The sequence below is a fragment of the Danio rerio genome, chromosome 4 (genome assembly GCF_049306965.1).
Source record: "Danio rerio strain Tuebingen ecotype United States chromosome 4, GRCz12tu, whole genome shotgun sequence".
Lineage (NCBI taxonomy): Eukaryota > Metazoa > Chordata > Actinopteri > Cypriniformes > Danionidae > Danio > Danio rerio.
In genome coordinates, this window is record NC_133179.1 from 62,779,207 (window position 1) to 62,795,896 (window position 16,690).

Below are 16,690 nucleotides of genomic sequence, written 5' to 3' on the forward strand. Positions count from 1 at the left end.
GCACGGAGCTCTAGGCAAAGGCGGTCCGAACCGCAGCAAAGCAGGAGGTCGACATGTCCAAATAGACCAAATCAGAAACTAAGCAGAGAAACTGACAGAACGAATGTAGACTGTGTGAAAGGTCATCATTTTTTCTGCCATTGAGTAAGCGAACGCTTCTGCTCGGATCAGAGGTAACTTTGTTTCAAGAACTGCAATCTTTTGCAGACGTCTGTCGTTTAAGGTTTGCAGGGAATTTTTTCGTCAAATCCTCGTACAACGTCAAGTCATGACATTTGACAGATCCACGCCCTAGTATCATGGGTCATCCAGTGAGCAGAGAGCCATAAAACAAGGATAAAACAAGGATAAAACAAGGCGTACGCATTGGTCAATCGAGCGGACAAAGCCAACTCAGCGTGACAAGCTCCCTGCAGGTATTAGGGCCAATTTACAATCCGGGCCCGACACAGCTGTACAGGTCCTTGCGAAATGTCCCATATAGTCACATTTGAAGCACCTGAAGCACTGTCTTGTGGTGCCAGCGCAGAGAGACGGAAAGTCACTTTCCACAATGTTTTCATTCAATGTTCTACGCTGGTGGAATCACCTTCCCATTCCCACTCGGATTACGGATACACCAGTGTCCTTCAAACGACAGCTAACACCCATCTCTTCAGAGTACACCCGAACCCCGGTGAATATCCCTCTCTCTAAAGAAAACGAAACTCCTACTCCAGCACTAAATTCTCTGAGCACAAACAAATTACTTGGAATAAATAGCCCTTTTTCGTATGCATTGCCTTGTCTTGTTGAATACCTCCACTATTGTATGTCACTTTGGACAAAAGTGTCCGCTAATTGTATGCTTCCGCCCAGTTTCGAACAGGAGACCTTTAGCGTGTAATGCAAACATGATAAACACTACACTACGGAAACCAATAGGCCAGTGCTGCTTCAAGTATTTATAGTCTTTTTTTATAGAGCTGTCTTGTACGGTCTGCACCGTGAAGGGCCAGCAAACGCACTGGCCACCTGCTCATGCACAACACAAAGCTAAAAGAAATCAGATTCTACGCAAGTTTGCGACACCGCGAGAGGCGGTAAACACTGAGCTGAATTCAAACTTCTAGCCTCACACCGCTCTGCAGAAAGAATGTTTTCAGTGAACGTCAGTACTCAACAGAAGCCTGATTTGACAATTGTCATAAAAGCCAGAGGTTGTTTCCGCCCAGTTTCGAACTGGGGACCTTTCGCGTGTGAGGCGAACGTGATAACCACTACACTACAGAAACCTTCAGGCAGATCGAGCTGATAACCCTTTTTGATTGGGTGCCTGTCGACGATCATTGCTGGTGCGGCAGTGGATGCTATTATTTTCTCGCCAAAAGAAGAGCACTGTTTCTGCTCGGTTTCGAACCGAGGATCTTTCGCGTGTTAGGCGAACGTGATGACCACTACACTACAGAAACCCCACAAGTGCTTTCACCAGCGAAGTTAGGCCTGCAAGGATAAAACAAGGCGTAATCAATCGAGCGGACAAAGCCAACTCGGCGTGACAAGCTCCCTGCAGGTATTAGGGCCAATTTACAATCCGGGCCCGACACAGCTGTACAGGTCCTTGCGAAATGTCCCCTTTCGTCACATTTGAAGCACCTGAATTCTGGGCGTTCCTTCATCACATTTTCTGAGCTCATGCATAGTCGACAGGTTTTTACCTGATTGGTGTGCATGACTCTAAAGTGCTGTGGCGCTTCCGCCGTCTCGATTTTGGTACTGTATGGTAAGGAGACCATCTCTTCCGGAAATCTGTTTTTTACAAACCTTGTTCCATCTTCTATGTTTGTGCCAGGATACAATCTTCTTTTAATTTTAGATATGGGGAAAACTCCCCATCTCTCTAGCTTGCTTAAAATTTCTTCATTTGCTAGGTAAACAGGCAGATGCTTGAACGAAACAACATAGTCTCTGTTTTGTAACCTCCGTACTTCAGATTTCACTCCTTTAATTGTCAATCCATTGTCTATTAAAATTTCAGTGTCATCTTCAGTCTCCATTGTTACTTCATACTCCTTTTGTTTGTTTGGGTCTCACCGCCAGCATTCTTCCTTCTCCAATCAGCTCCGTGACTGCTTTGGTTATATCAAATCTTCTTGCATCTTTTACATTTTCTACTTCTACAGTTACTGTTGCTTCCTTTGTGCATACTCTTCTTTGTACCTCTTGCTTATCCTTACCTTTCTCACCTCTTCGTTGGCCGGGCTCTTCATTTTATTTATCTCTTTGTCTGTTGTCAAGTCCATTTTCTTTACCTCTCCGTCTATTATCCAGCCCATTTTCTTTATCCTTTCTTGCAAGTCCCTCCATTTCCATGTCGTTGCCGGGGAATCTGTCCATGATTAAAAATAAAACACACTACATAACCACCCTTCAGTCAGCAAAATGTTGCTGTTAGGTGGTTTTTAAAGACAAAAAGAAAACAAAGAAACAAAAACACTCAAGGTCAATAAACAAAAAGGTAGACAAACAAAATGGGGAGAGCCTTTCTCTCCTTACTGCTGCCAACTCACTTCCTGTTTGCTCTATAGCCCCCTCAGGGTGGTGTGGCCGTAAGCAATGACAGCTGTCAAGTGTTGGCTATTGAAACTAGGCGCAGCCCCAGGAGGTGAGCACAGATTAGCTGCCTGCAGCGCCAATGAGCTGGACAGCCGGAGCTGGGCAAGCTGTGAAGCACCAGATTCCATGTCACGGTACTGCGGTGTGACTCCCAGGAGACAGCTCCTGCCAAGCTTGCATGTCAGGATGGCCGAGCGGTCTAAGGCGCTGCGTTCAGGTCGCAGTCTCCACTGGAGGCGTGGGTTCGAATCCCACTTCTGACAAACCGAGCCTGTGGCAGTGTGCTCAGGCTGAATTCTTTAACTCTCTGCCCCCATGTCCGAACGATACAGTAACACTGACAAAGTGCCGCATCACGCGGGCTTTAATGCAAGTGCACTGAAAGGGGATCAAAAGAATTGTCCTGGGATGGTGTTGCTTTTTAAGGTTTGCAGGGCATTTTTTTCGTCAAATCCTCGTACAACGTCAAGTCATGACATTTGACAGATCCATGCCCTTGTATCGTGGATCATCCAGTGAGCAGAGAGCCAATTGAGAATGTGCGTAAAAGCAAATCTGAATGTTTCCGCCCAGTTGCTAACAGGAGACCCTCCGCTTGTAAAGCCATCGTGATAACCACAGGAGCCTCCGGTTAGGGTGAGAGCACTGTCTTGTGGTGCCAGCGCAGAGAGACGGAAAGTCACTTTCCACAATGTTTTCATTCAATGTTCTACGCTGGTGGAATCACCTTCCCATTCCCACTCGGATTACGGATACACCGGTGTCCTTCAAACGACAGCTAACACCCATCTCTTCAGAGTACACCCGAACCCCGGTGAATATCCCTCTCTCTAAAGAAAACGAAACTCCTACTCCAGCACTAAATTCTCTGAGCACAAACAAATTACTTGGAATAAATAGCCCTTTTTCGTATGCATTGCCTTGTCTTGTTGAATACCTCCACTATTGTATGTCGCTTTGGACAAAAGTGTCCGCTAATTGTATGCTTCCGCCCAGTTTCGAACAGGAGACCTTTAGCGTGTAATGCAAACATGATAAACACTACACTACGGAAACCAATAGGCCAGTGCTGCTTCAAGTATTTATAGTCTTTTTTTATAGAGCTGTCTTGTACGGTCTGCACCGTGAAGGGCCAGCAAACGCACTGGCCACCTGCTCATGCACAACACAAAGCTAAAAGAAATCAGATTCTACGCAAGTTTGCGACACCGCGAGGGGCGGTAAACACTGAGCTGAATTCAAACTTCTAGCCTCACACCGCTCTGCAGAAAGAATGTTTTCAGTGAACGTCAGTACTCAACAGAAGCCTGATTTGACAATTGTCATAAAAGCCAGAGGTTGTTTCCGCCCAGTTTCGAACTGGGGACCTTTCGCGTGTGAGGCGAACGTGATAACCACTACGGAAACCTTCAAGCAGATCGAGCTGATAACCCTTTTTGATTGGGTGCCTGTCAAAGATAATTGCTGGTGCGGCAGTGGATGCTATTATTTTCTCGCCAAAAGAAGAGCACTGTTTCTGCTCGGTTTCGAACCGAGGACCTTTCGCGTGTTAGGCGAACATGATGACCACTACACTACAGAAACCCCACAAGTGCTTTCACCAGTGAAGTTAGGCCTGCAAGGATAAAACAAGGCGTACGCGTTGATCAATCGAGCGGACAAAGCCAACTCGGCGTGACAAGCTCCTTGCAGGTATTAGGGCCAATTTACAATCCGGGCCCGACACAGCTGTACAGGTGCTTGCGAAATGTCCCCTTTCGTCACATTTGAAGCACCTTAATTCTACTTTATGAGTACGAACTGACTTCGGCTGAAATACTTGAACTCTAACCATTCTACAGTTTGTTTGAATATGTGTTCTTCTCGATAGAGTCATTTAAAAGGTAAAAACTACGTCGTTCTGGACTGAATATGTTTCATTTTGTATTTGAACAATCCTCATGACTCCTAGTTGGTTGGAATCCTCGAGTGGCCATAGAAATCATTTTGTTTAAAATAATATTTACTTAAGTTAATAATCTGAGTTAAAAAGAAAAAAGACCGGGGACAAGTGATTAGATTGGTATGTTAGAAATGAGGGACCCCTGCGAGAGGCAGGAATAAATCCCTCTCCCCAGGACTTCAGCTGGGTTTTGCTGGGTCAAACGTGGCCCACAACTTTGGAAGCCAATTTTCCTGGTTCTTTGTTTAGTTTTATTATCATTTATGTTAGTTCTAAAGGTTGCCAACTTAACTTTCGAAATTACCATGCAGAGATATGTTAAAATTGCATCTTTAAATGTAAATGGGTTAAATAATCCAATTAAGAGGAGTAAGTTTATAGCCAAAATGAAACATGAAAAAAATCATATTCTTGCAAGAAACACACCTTTCCCCATCTGAACATGATAAACTTAAAAAAATTTGGACATACACAACCTTTTTATAGTTCTTTTAGGAAAAATAATAAAAGGGTAGTTTCAATATCAATACATAATTCTCTTAATTTTGAATTGCTAAAAGAGATATCAGATAAAGAAGGCAGATATATTTTGCTTCAGGGAAAACTAAATAAACAATTAATCACTTTAGTAAATATATATGCACCCCCTGGCAGTAAAACGCTGTTCAATACAATAATCAACCTTTTGGCTATGGAGACTAAGGGAATAACAATATGTGGAGGTGATTTCAATATAGTTCATAACCAACAAAAGGACACTTCCAATAATAAAAGAATTAAAACGGCTCAAATAAGAAGTTTTAAGAATTCATTAAAAGATCTTGGAGTATTAGATGTTTGGAGAGATCTTTACCCCTCAAAACGACAATACTCCTATTATTCTTTACCCCATGCAGTATACAGTAGGATTGATTATTTTTTTATGTTTAGCAGGGACAGACACAGGATAAAAGAATGTGAAATGAAAGCGGCCGATGTATCAGATCATGCAACATTATACCTCACTTTAAATTTGAATGACAGAAAAGCTGATAAAACATGGAGGCTAAATACAAGTATACAAGGGAAAACAGAAGTAGTGGCCCAAATTAAATCAGAAATTGAATTATACGTAGAGAATAATGATAATCGGGAAGTAAGTCCTATAATCTTATGGGATGCAGCTAAAGCTGTATTACGAGGCAAGATCATTTCTATTACAGCAACCCTTAAGAAGATAAAAGAACTTCAATTTTAGAAATCTTGAAGATGAATTAAAGCAATTAACAGAACAACATGCAACTAGTAAAGATACTCAGATTTTGAAGATCAAAAATATAAAAAATAAAACAGATGAGATGTATAGAGAGGACATAAAGAAATTAAAATTCTTAAGGCAAGCCTTTTATGAAACGGGACCAAAAGCAACAAAAAGGCTAGCATGGAAACTTATAAAACAACAACAAAAGGTTTCAATTCATAAGATAAAGGACCCCTATTCAGGAAAAATAGTATATAGTCTGGATAAAATTAAAGAGGCAATTGAAACCTATTATAAATCTTTATACTCACAACAGACACAGGTAAATAATACATCAATTAAAGCTTTTTTGGATTCTCTTGATCTTCCCTGTATTAGATGAGAACAAAATAGTCTCCTAACAAAAGAAATTACAGAGGAGGAATTAGATAAAGCTATAAATAATCTTAAAAATAATAAAACACCCGGCAATGATGGTCTACCTTCTGAATGGTACAAAACATTTAAAAAAAGAGATCTCACCTCTTCTTATATCATCATTTAATTGGACACTTAAAGAGGCAGAAATTCCCCCTTTCTTGGAGGGAAGCAATTATCTCAGTCATACCTAAAGAGGGGAAGGATAACACTGTAGTTGTAGTTCATGTAGACCTGTGTCTGTTTTAAATGGAGACTATAAATTATTTGCCTCTATTTTAGCCAAGAGACTTGAAACATTTTTACCTGATTTGATAGACATAGTTCATGCAATACGACAAATTAAAAAAGATCACATTAAAGCAATTTTAGTTAGCCTAGATGCAGAGAAAGCATTTGACTGTGTAAATTGGGAATATTTATTTAATGTTTAATATAGATTTGGATTTACAGAAAATACAGTTAGAAGCGTTCAATGTTTATATTTAAACCCAGAGGCTAGGATAAAAATAAATGGTTGTCTTTCAAAAAAGATAAAAATAGAAAAAGGAACTAGGCAGGGTTGTCCCCTCTCTCCCCTGATGTTTGCCATGTACATTGAACCTCTAGCCCAGGCAATTAGAGAAGAAAAATCAATTGGGGGGATTAACATTAATAAGGTAGACCATAAAATTGCTCTATATGCGGATGATGTGCTACTATATCTCTCCAATCCAGATGAATCACTTTCTAGTCTGCTTCTTGTTCTTAAAAGGTTTGGAGAACTCTCTGGGTACAAATTAAATATACAAAAAACTCAAATTTTATAATTTGGCTACAACCCAAACAATAAACTTCAACATAAATTAAATAATAATTGGAAACTAAACTCCCTTAAATACTTAGGAGTATGGTTAACACAAGATGCAGCTGACCTGTAATGTCACTGTCTCGGTCCCAGTCATTCCCCTCGCTGGCCAGCAGAGGTCACCGTCACCGGACTTCTAACCATGACGTCATGCACAAACACTAATTACCACACACACCTGCAGCACATCACACTGATGAACCACACTCACTCATAAAAGCAGCTCACACACTCAGTCTTGTGCAAAGATTGGTGGGAGATGGATTTATGTAAACGCAAACTGGGAAGAATTTATGTCAGTTAGTGAAGAAGGGTTAAAAACACTGGATAAAAAGGAGATATCTGACGATGATGAAAAAACAACAGAATAGTAGCAGTAACTATGGAGGCAGCTGAAAAATATATTCCAAAGAGTAAAGGGGGAAGAGAGAGGAAGATAGTGCCTTGGTGGAATGAGAAATGCTGAGAAGTCATAAAACGAAAAAGGAAGGCATTTTTAAAAAAAATGACAAATTCACATAACTTTCAAAATTTAATAGAATATAAAACTGTTCAAGCAAAAGTTAGGCGAGTATTAAGGCAAACAAAAAAAGAATACTGAAGGGAATTTTGTAACAAAATATGAAGTACACCAGAAAAGGAAATATGGAATATGATTGAAAAATGAGAGTAATTAGAAAAGATGTGGAAATTCCTGTGCTCAAAGAAGGAAACGTGATGGCAGTGAATGACAGAGAAAAGGCTATGATGCTAAGAGAAGCATTCACCAAAGTAAACTCTAGAAATTTTTGTGAGGATAGAGTAAGGATCAGGGAGGAGGTGTTATCAAGTAATCCTATGATAAAGCAACGGAAAGAAGAAACAGGCAGTGTTTTGGATGTTCCATTGGAAATGGCAGAACTGAAAAGAGTATAAACAGAGTAAAATAATCTTCCCCTGGTTTAGATAAAGTTACACTATGATTAAACATTTAAGTGACAAGGCTTTGAATATTATGCTAGATTTTTGCAATAAGGTATGGAGAGAAGAAATTTTGCCAACGAGTTGGAAAGAAGCTTTAATTATACCAATTAAGAAACCAGGAAAAGATTATAGTAATCCAAACAGCTACAGACCAAAAGCACTTACATCTCATTTAGGTAAAATAATGGAAAAAACTGACAGATTAATGTATCATTTGGAAAAGGGTAAGAAATTATCACCAAATCAGAGTGGCTTTGGGGGGTAGAGGGACTATGGATCCAGTAGTATGTTTAGAGACAGATATAAGAAAAGCATTAATGAATAAAGAATCAGTGGGAGCAGTATTTTTTTTTATATTGAAAAGGCCTATGATATGGCATGGCATGATGGACTGTTAATAAAACTGGAAAAAATGGGAGTAGAAGGGAGAATGTTTAATTGGGTTAAATATTTTTTTTTTTTGCAAGAGAGATCAATTAAGGTAAAAGTAGGAGAATTTAAAACACCAAAACAATTGACAGAGAATGGTACTCCTCAAGGGAGTGTCATAAGCCCGTTGCTTTTCATTATAATGATTAATGAAGTATTTGAGAAAGTAGATAGGGGGGATAAGTAGGTCTTTAATTGCGGATGATGGAGCTTTGTGGTTTAGGGGAAGAAATATAGATTATATTATGAGGAAAATGCAAGAGGCATTAAATAAGGTTGAAGAGTGGTCCATTTTAAATGGGGTTTCAAGTTTTCAGTGGAAAAATGCAAGTGGTCTTGTTTACAAAAAAAGTAAAGGAACAAATTTGAAGTTAAGGTTATATAATCAACTGCTAGAACGGGTATCAAAAAAAAGATTTTTAGGTATGTGGTTAGATCATAGACTTACATGGAATGAACATATTAAAAGGATGGAAGATAAATGCAAAAAGGTTCTGAACAAAATGAGATGTGTAGCTGGGCAGGTCTGGGGGGCAGACAGATTGGCTTTAAAAACTATATATATTACACTGATTAGATCAGTGTTGGATTACAGCTGTGTAGTGTACAGTTCAGCAGCAAAGACTCATCTAGAGAAGGTAGAAAGAATACAGGCTCAGGCATTAAGGATTTGTTGTGGAGCGATCCGATCATCTACTGTGTCAGCACTTCTAGTTGAAGTAGGAGAAATGCCTCTTAGTTTGAGGAAACGGTTAACGGCAGTTTATTGGGTTAATCTAATGGGGCAGGAGGAGTCTCACCCTACAATTAAGGTTTTACAGAAATGCTGGGAGTATGGAAAAAGTGAATGTAACTGTTTTGGGTGGATAGTGGAACATTTAGTAGAGGAAGTGAACATTAAAGAGTTAAGTATATCTCCCAGACTGATTATACCTGCTGTACCTCTGTGGGTTCTGCCTCAACCAGTAGTGGATTTAAAAATGTTAGAAAACAGACAAAAAGAGGGAATGGGACAATTGGAGGAAATGTATGTAAGGGAATATTTAATAGAAGAATACGGAGATATGATACATGTTTATTCAGATGCATCAAAAAATCCAGATAATGACCAGCTAGGAATAGCATATGTAATTCCAAAGTTCAATATAATTAAAAAAAATAAGGATTTCAAACAAATTGGCAGTGTATACAGGGGAAATGTTGGCATTAAGTTTAGCTTTAGAATGGGTGAAAGATGTGGGAATTAAGAAAGTTTTAGTCTACTCGGATTGCAGTTCTGCTCTTAAGCATTGAAGCAAAACACTCAGACTGTAGGCAAGTTTAGCAATTGAAATATTATACGAGTTGTATAAATTAGATGGAGAGAGTAAAGGTAGTGTTTATCTGGGTGCCAGCTCATGTGGGATTACAAGGAAACGAAGAAACAGATAAAATGGCAAAGCAAGCTACTATGGAAGAGAATATAGGAATGGAAGTGAATTACAGTAGAATTGAAGTTAAAGCAAAAATAAAGAAACAAATAATGGGGAAATGGCAGCTCCATTGGGAAGCAGGAAAGAATAGAAGACAAATTTACAATATTCAGCTAAAAGTAGGTAAAGTGAGGCACTCAAAAGGAAAGAGGATACTATTTTATCCAGACTAAGAATTGGGCATACTGGACCTAACAGTACATTGAAGGTAATGGCACAGCACAGAACAGGTCTATGAGTGTGGGAAAAATGAATCTGTTGAACATGTGATCATGCATTGTGAGCGGTATAATGAAGAAAGAAGAGAGTTATGGGAAGAAGTCAAGAAAGAGATTATGAGTTTACATTGAAATTTTTATTTAATCCTGAGGTAGGAAGGCATATTAAGTACACTGCATTGTTTAGATTTTTAAAAGACACAGGACTGATTAATAATATTTCATTATTAGAATTACTTTAATGCAAATTTATAAAGTTTAAGGTAGGGAGGGAGGGAGTTATTTTCTGAACCTGACATAGTGGGAGGACTGAGCAGAAGTCAGAGGAACTGGAGACACGGCGCTGGCGGATACGAAGTCTCTCACTAGGTTAGGGGAAGGGATTATAATGGGAACAGTAGAGTCTCTGAATCAGGTTACAGGCAGGTGGGGGGTAATGCACAAGAACTGGTGCGATCCGCCAAATAAAAACAAAAGAAGTCCTGTGCGAAGTCTTGTTCTGCCCTGTCTGACATTACAGGGCAAAATTATTATAATTTCAAAGATTATTATTATTATTATTATTATTATGCAGCACAATTAAGACCATTGGCATGTTGGTGTGATCTTGAAGTAGAAACAAGATGGAAGGAAATAGAAAGCAAAATTCAGGAAATACCAATTCAAGCATTAATAGGTAAAAAAAAAAAATAAACTAATTTCCAGATGAAGATCCAGTATCTTAACCCACTAACAGAGTTTACTCTGAAAACTTAGTATACAGTGGTGAAGGAACTTCATTTGGAAAAACAAATTAAAATCTTGAATTGGGTGGCGCATGACTCTGATTTCAATCCTGTAACTATGGATAATAGATTTAAACGATGGGTATATTTAGGAATCTCTTCATTTTGTACAATTATAAAAGATGGCAGAATGGAATGCTTCCAAACTTTAAAAGATAAGTTTGGTCTTCAAAAGCAAGATGTATTTAGATCTTTACAGTTGCTGGACTATTAAACAAAATAAATACAGGATGAGGACTGGAACAACCAGCTTGTTCAGATTTTTGTACAGACATACAAGAAAAGTATGACTAAAAAATTTCTAAATTATATAGAGCAATAAGTAATTCTAGAGGACTCTCAACAGACTATATAAGATTAAAATTGGTAAATGAAGTAGGCATTATACTAAATTAAGACCAATGGGTTAAAATATGTGCTGTCCCACACACCTCAACAAGCTCAAGAATGTGGCGCGAGTTTTGTTGGAAAGACTTAATTCGATTTTATTTTTTTATTTTTTATTTTTATTTTTTAAATTACACCCAAAATTAAATCATTACAATCCGGGACTATTTATCCTTGTTGGAGAAACTGCTGAGTAAAAGAGGCACATCATGTGCATATATTCTGGCAGTGTTCAAGAATTGATAGTTTTTGGGAAATGGTGCACTTCACCATCAATGATATTATTTTAAGCTTTACTTGCATCTCTTGTTTGTTATATATATATTTATATAACAAACTTATTTTCACAATGATACATAACCTATAGAATTATGTAAATGTTCAGTTATAATTATATTGTTGTTGAGGAGAAAGTCAGCAATTTACTCCATTTCTTTTCAAAGGTTTCTAATTGTAATCCAAGTGCATGTGTCATTTTTCCATTTCCTTAACTTCTGCTATAATTTCGAACCATTCATCTAGTTAGTGGCTCTTCTTTATACCATTTCCGGGTTATAGCTTTTTTACTTGATGCCAAAAATATCTTAAATAGATATTTATTTTCCTTTTTTTAGATTAATAGAAGTATCTTCTAGATAAAGTACTTCAAATGATCTAGGAATATAAAGATCAAAAATACAATATTAAGAGTAAGTTTATCAAAACAAAGAACAGAAATTATCAATGTGTAACGTAGTAGGTTAAATCGCTCTTTTACCGTAATTTAGTGAAATGACTGACCAATGGGCACTGTACCAGTTTATAGGTAATACGCTAGTATTTAGTTTTAAGTGACGTGCACACACACACCCTTTGATCCTAGCATCAAGCATGCCAAGAATTATGAGACAAACACATTCCTTAGTCATCTTTCTGATTGCCATGAGGCGAGCATTGGTTTATTTTGTTATTAAGAAAATATGCAACTTAATGTAAAATAAAAGTATGTCCGGATATGGGGGTCCAAAATAAAAAATCCAATAAAGCCACCAGCCCCTCAGGTCTATACATCTAAGGAAATTAGCTGCACAGATTGGAATCAGGTGGCAGGATTCTGCAAGCAAAAAGTAGGAAACAGAAAAATTAACACTGCAATGTAGAGAGAGAAAAAATAAAATGACTTTGACATTAGAAAACGAAGCAACTTGATGATAATTCTCACCTTTTCTGTGTTTCGCATGACCCAAACGACACCAACAAAACGAAGCTCATCAAGAAATTAAAAGGACACTCAAAGAACCCCCTGAGAAGCAGGAGGACTTCCTGGCCAAGGTAGTCAAATCCAGGACCTCTGAAAATCCACCATCACAGACCAGAGCAGGCAAATGGAGAAACTTAAGGGCAAGGGTTAGCGACAAAGGCAAGCGTCAGCACCAACGATGAAAGCTCCACCGACGACAGAGACAGCAACAAGGATAGTGACAACATAGCCTCGCAGGCACCTGCTTTGTCTATTCCGGATGCCAAAAGAAAGAGGAGTAAAGAGCTGGACGACCTCCTGCAGCCACTTTGGCCCACAAATCCAAGTACAAGGGAAAAGCAGAAGGAAAAGACAGCAAATCATAAGTAAAATAAATAAACAAAACTCTTGCTCCAGCCCAAACTAAATCACAGCTGATCCAAATAATTCAAAACTGTGAACACTTTTGATTGTTTGCATCAGCTCTGTTAGATTAGGGATGGAGCAAAACGGTGCAGAGCTGCGGCCCTCCATGAATTGATTTTGAGACCCTGGATCTTGCTCATCTTGTGTTGGTCTCTGGTGGTCACAGTCAGCATCAAAACATCCTGCAAAACTTTGGTCTCAATTAAAATGATCTGTGTTGTGTTCTCTAGGACATGCCTTTTTTTTTATTTTATTTTTTTTATATGAATAAATCAATGCTGCGGATCCCCTTTTACGGCGGTCTGTTTAACAAATATAGATTAGGCAAAAACATTGAAAAAAAAAAACTTGTTAGTAAATCTCGTTCAGGCTGTCAATCAAATCCATTGACTCCGCCCACCGTGTTGACCTGAGGTAATTTGATTTCGGTAAGTAAAACAATTGTTTTGACCTTTTAAATTGATAAAATGAGATTTTGCCCAAACTTTTTGGTAAAACAGATCGCCTGCGTAGCTCACAAACTTTGTAATCTGTCGCTGAAAATGCAGTTTGGTTGTTTGTTGCTGATTTAATTATGGAAAACGGGCACCTTTCCACTGAGGTCAAGTTTGTTTTTATATTCACACATTCGGACCTTGACCGTTTTAATATGATTTCAGGCAGGATTCTTTGGAAAGTCAAAGTGGAGAAATCATATTAGCATATGAGACATGTTTACAGTCAATGAAGTTACTTGGTGGTGCTCTGTTGCTATCAGTCTTACCGGCGATTTCAGACCCTTATATTGTTCATGATAATAGCTTAAACAATGTAGGGGGTTAAAATGTTACATTTCGAGTTACTTCGATCATTTTGAGGTTGTTGTTATTATGCTATATATGAGAAAACCAATTAAATGCTAGCCGTGTCAGTTTCTCACAGTTCATATCGATTTTTAATTACCTGTAGCGTACAGTCCACAGATAAAATTACTTATTAATTTTTATCAAGGAGTATCTTGCGTGGGCTTTACGACTCCGGGCTCCACGAAGTCTGGGTATCCGTGACACCTTTCGTTATCCAGAGCCACCCAGAGAGATAGGCCGGGAGCTTCAAAGACATTTCTGCCCAAACACACACACACACACACACACACACACACACTCACAAGGACACTAGTCCAAAAAAAGAAATTGGGCTGAGAAATCAGGGACCAGCAAAAAACTAAAATGTTATGCTTTCAAACCTTGTATCTCATTTCTGACCTTTCCTACCTGTACAACCTATCTTATAACCCGTATGCCTGGTTCATTTAGGCCTTTTTAGAGCATAAATAATATAAGTGTGAGTATTATGTTGATGTACTTTATGTACTTTTATTGTTGATGTACCTGTTCATGTCGGGTACTGCTCAAGGAGGCCATCCCGTTAAGAGGTCTAGCGGCTCCTTTATGCCGCGTGGCTCGCTCCGAACCCACGTTTTCTTATTTTCCGGCAAAATAAACTCAGTTTAAAGTTGCGATCGCGTTCCTCCAACCTGTATTGCAAACTCCACGCATCAAGAAGGACAGCACCGGAATCATCAGACAAGGAAGAGACTCGCATAAAGAGAGAGACCTCCAGACATTAAAGTCCAGGTGTTTTTAGTTATGCTGATAAGCTGTGCCCCTTTTATCAAAAAGGTGTTTTGTATAATCTTGGTGATCCTTAATGGTGTGTGTGGAACTGAAAGATATTTTGCCACTCTTTATCTGAAATCTCTATTTCCGCGCTTTGCTATCTCTCTCTGTTTGTTACATGTTCTATAGACCCGTATAGTCTATCTCCACATGGTTTACCTTTGTTCTATGTTTTATGTATGTTCGTGCATTTGTTTGTTATCCGTCTGACTAGTCTATAAATCCCATTATAATCAAACGAATTGTACTGTTTGCCTCACAGAAAAAGTCACTGAAAGACAGATTTCCCTGCCTAGCTTTTATAAGTTGATTTAAAGCTTATAAATTATTATTCTACTTTACAAGAAGTAGTAATAATTCCCTTTTCTAAATGAATAGATCATTACCGTGTCCATTTGGAAGAGCGGCGGCTCTGGTTATGTTTGTTTGGTCAAGTTAACAATAAATTAATCCAGAATGTTAATGATTAATATTTATTCATTATTGTTGATAATTAATATTCATAATCTGAGAGTCCGCTTTGGTTGAGCGGGCAGGATCATATACAATCATATGTTTGTTTGACCAAATTGACCGAAGCTTAAGCCGGAATATTAATTAAGAAAAAAAGTTATTGTTGATTATTAATATCCATAGAATGAGCTAATTTCTTTTACATACCTGTATCATTTCCATCCATCCGTCTGTCTATCTTTTTACATGTGTGTGTGTGTGTGTGTGTGTACATTGTGTCCTCAATATCCATAAGTATGAACGTTACTAACTATGGGTTATTTCTCACTGTCCTATAAGGGTGGAGTGAAGGGAGATCAGCATTTCAGGTCGATAGTGAAGTCCGATAAGCTGCATAGTTTGAGTGAAAGGTTATTTATACTCTGGATGACATGATGATCCAGCTCATCTAAAATAACATCAAATTGTTTCAGGGGAAGCTGACCTTTTTTTTCTTTTTTTACTTTTACCTGTCAAGATGACTACAGATTTGAACAAAACACTCACAACTTTTTTGTTTAAAATAGTGTCATCTTTACACATGTCAAAAAAAAAATCTTTATGCTGCAGCGGAAATGTCTTAATGTATTTTTTTACATAACTGCCGTGCAAATGTCTAGTTACTTATATTTACATAGTTTTGTGTTTTCCTTGTTAAAAATTAGTTGGAGGTGGTATCCCCTTCGTCACATTTTTGCTACTTGAAACAAATGCATTTTGCAAGAGGGCAGAAGGCAAGCCATTGTGTAAATCTGGTTGATGCTTGCTGTAATAGAAAGAGATGATGACTGTCCAGCTTGTTGCTTCACCCGGCAGATGACATGCTGTGTGGACCCTCAGCCTTGTGATGGATGGCATCTCCCTCACAGTTGCTTACTCTGAACACGTTACTCTAGATGTAGATGTATAAGTCAGATAGAAATGCATAAGGTTTTGCATATAAATATTTGTGCTTAACACATTTGTTTTAGTTTATTTGCCTCTTACATGACACTAGAATGTTTGGTGTGTGTGTGCGCGTGTGAGAGACAACAGCATGCAAATGTAAAAACAAATCTAAACTACACTTTTATAAAAAAATAAAAAATGTTCTCAAGTGTTACTCTTGCGGGTTTTTTTCACATAAGTTTAGATTTTTTTACTATGTATTGTATAAAACTGTTTATTCCAGGGGGACTCCAGTTCTTTGGCCTCACGCCTTTGCAAACACCTTGTTGGATTATTTTCAGCGCATTAATCAATGTTGGTCCTGTCTGAAAGAGATATAAGGCGTTTTATTTTCAGTAACATGCAATCTAACTTCTTTTGGAAATCTTACACAGGGTTACTCACCTTTTATGTTCAGCTCCGTTGTCATTAAGCAAAAAATGGCTTGTTGCCTTTCATCAAGCTTTTCCCTGCAATAATTTTTTTTGGGCCAAAATTTCTGCAGGAGATAGTCCAGCTCCTCTTCATCCCGCTTTCTTTTGGCATCTGGCATTGGCAAAGCAGGTGCCTGCGAGACTATGTTGTCACTCTCTTTATAACTGTCGTCGGTGGCGCTTTCATCGTTGACACTGTTGTCGATGTCATCGTTGGGTCTGTCGGCACTGTCGTTGGG

At 38.4% G+C, this 16,690-nt stretch overlaps 1 protein-coding gene and 4 non-coding genes across 5 annotated transcripts in view; 2 read left to right on the plus strand and 3 right to left on the minus strand.

Moving 5' to 3' along the window:
• Window positions 1–16,690, plus strand: part of LOC141381809 (uncharacterized) — a 705,874-nt gene that overhangs the window by 405,715 nt on the left and 283,469 nt on the right. The gene's annotated exons all lie outside the window — the stretch shown is intronic.
• On the minus strand, window positions 1,202–1,274 carry trnav-cac (transfer RNA valine (anticodon CAC)). The gene has a single exon. It is a non-coding gene; the product is annotated as a tRNA-Val (tRNA).
• On the minus strand, window positions 1,379–1,451 carry trnav-aac (transfer RNA valine (anticodon AAC)). The gene has a single exon. It is a non-coding gene; the product is annotated as a tRNA-Val (tRNA).
• trnal-cag (transfer RNA leucine (anticodon CAG)) lies at window positions 2,776–2,858 on the plus strand. Its single transcript has one exon. It is a non-coding gene; the product is annotated as a tRNA-Leu (tRNA).
• trnav-aac (transfer RNA valine (anticodon AAC)) lies at window positions 4,107–4,179 on the minus strand. The gene has a single exon. It is a non-coding gene; the product is annotated as a tRNA-Val (tRNA).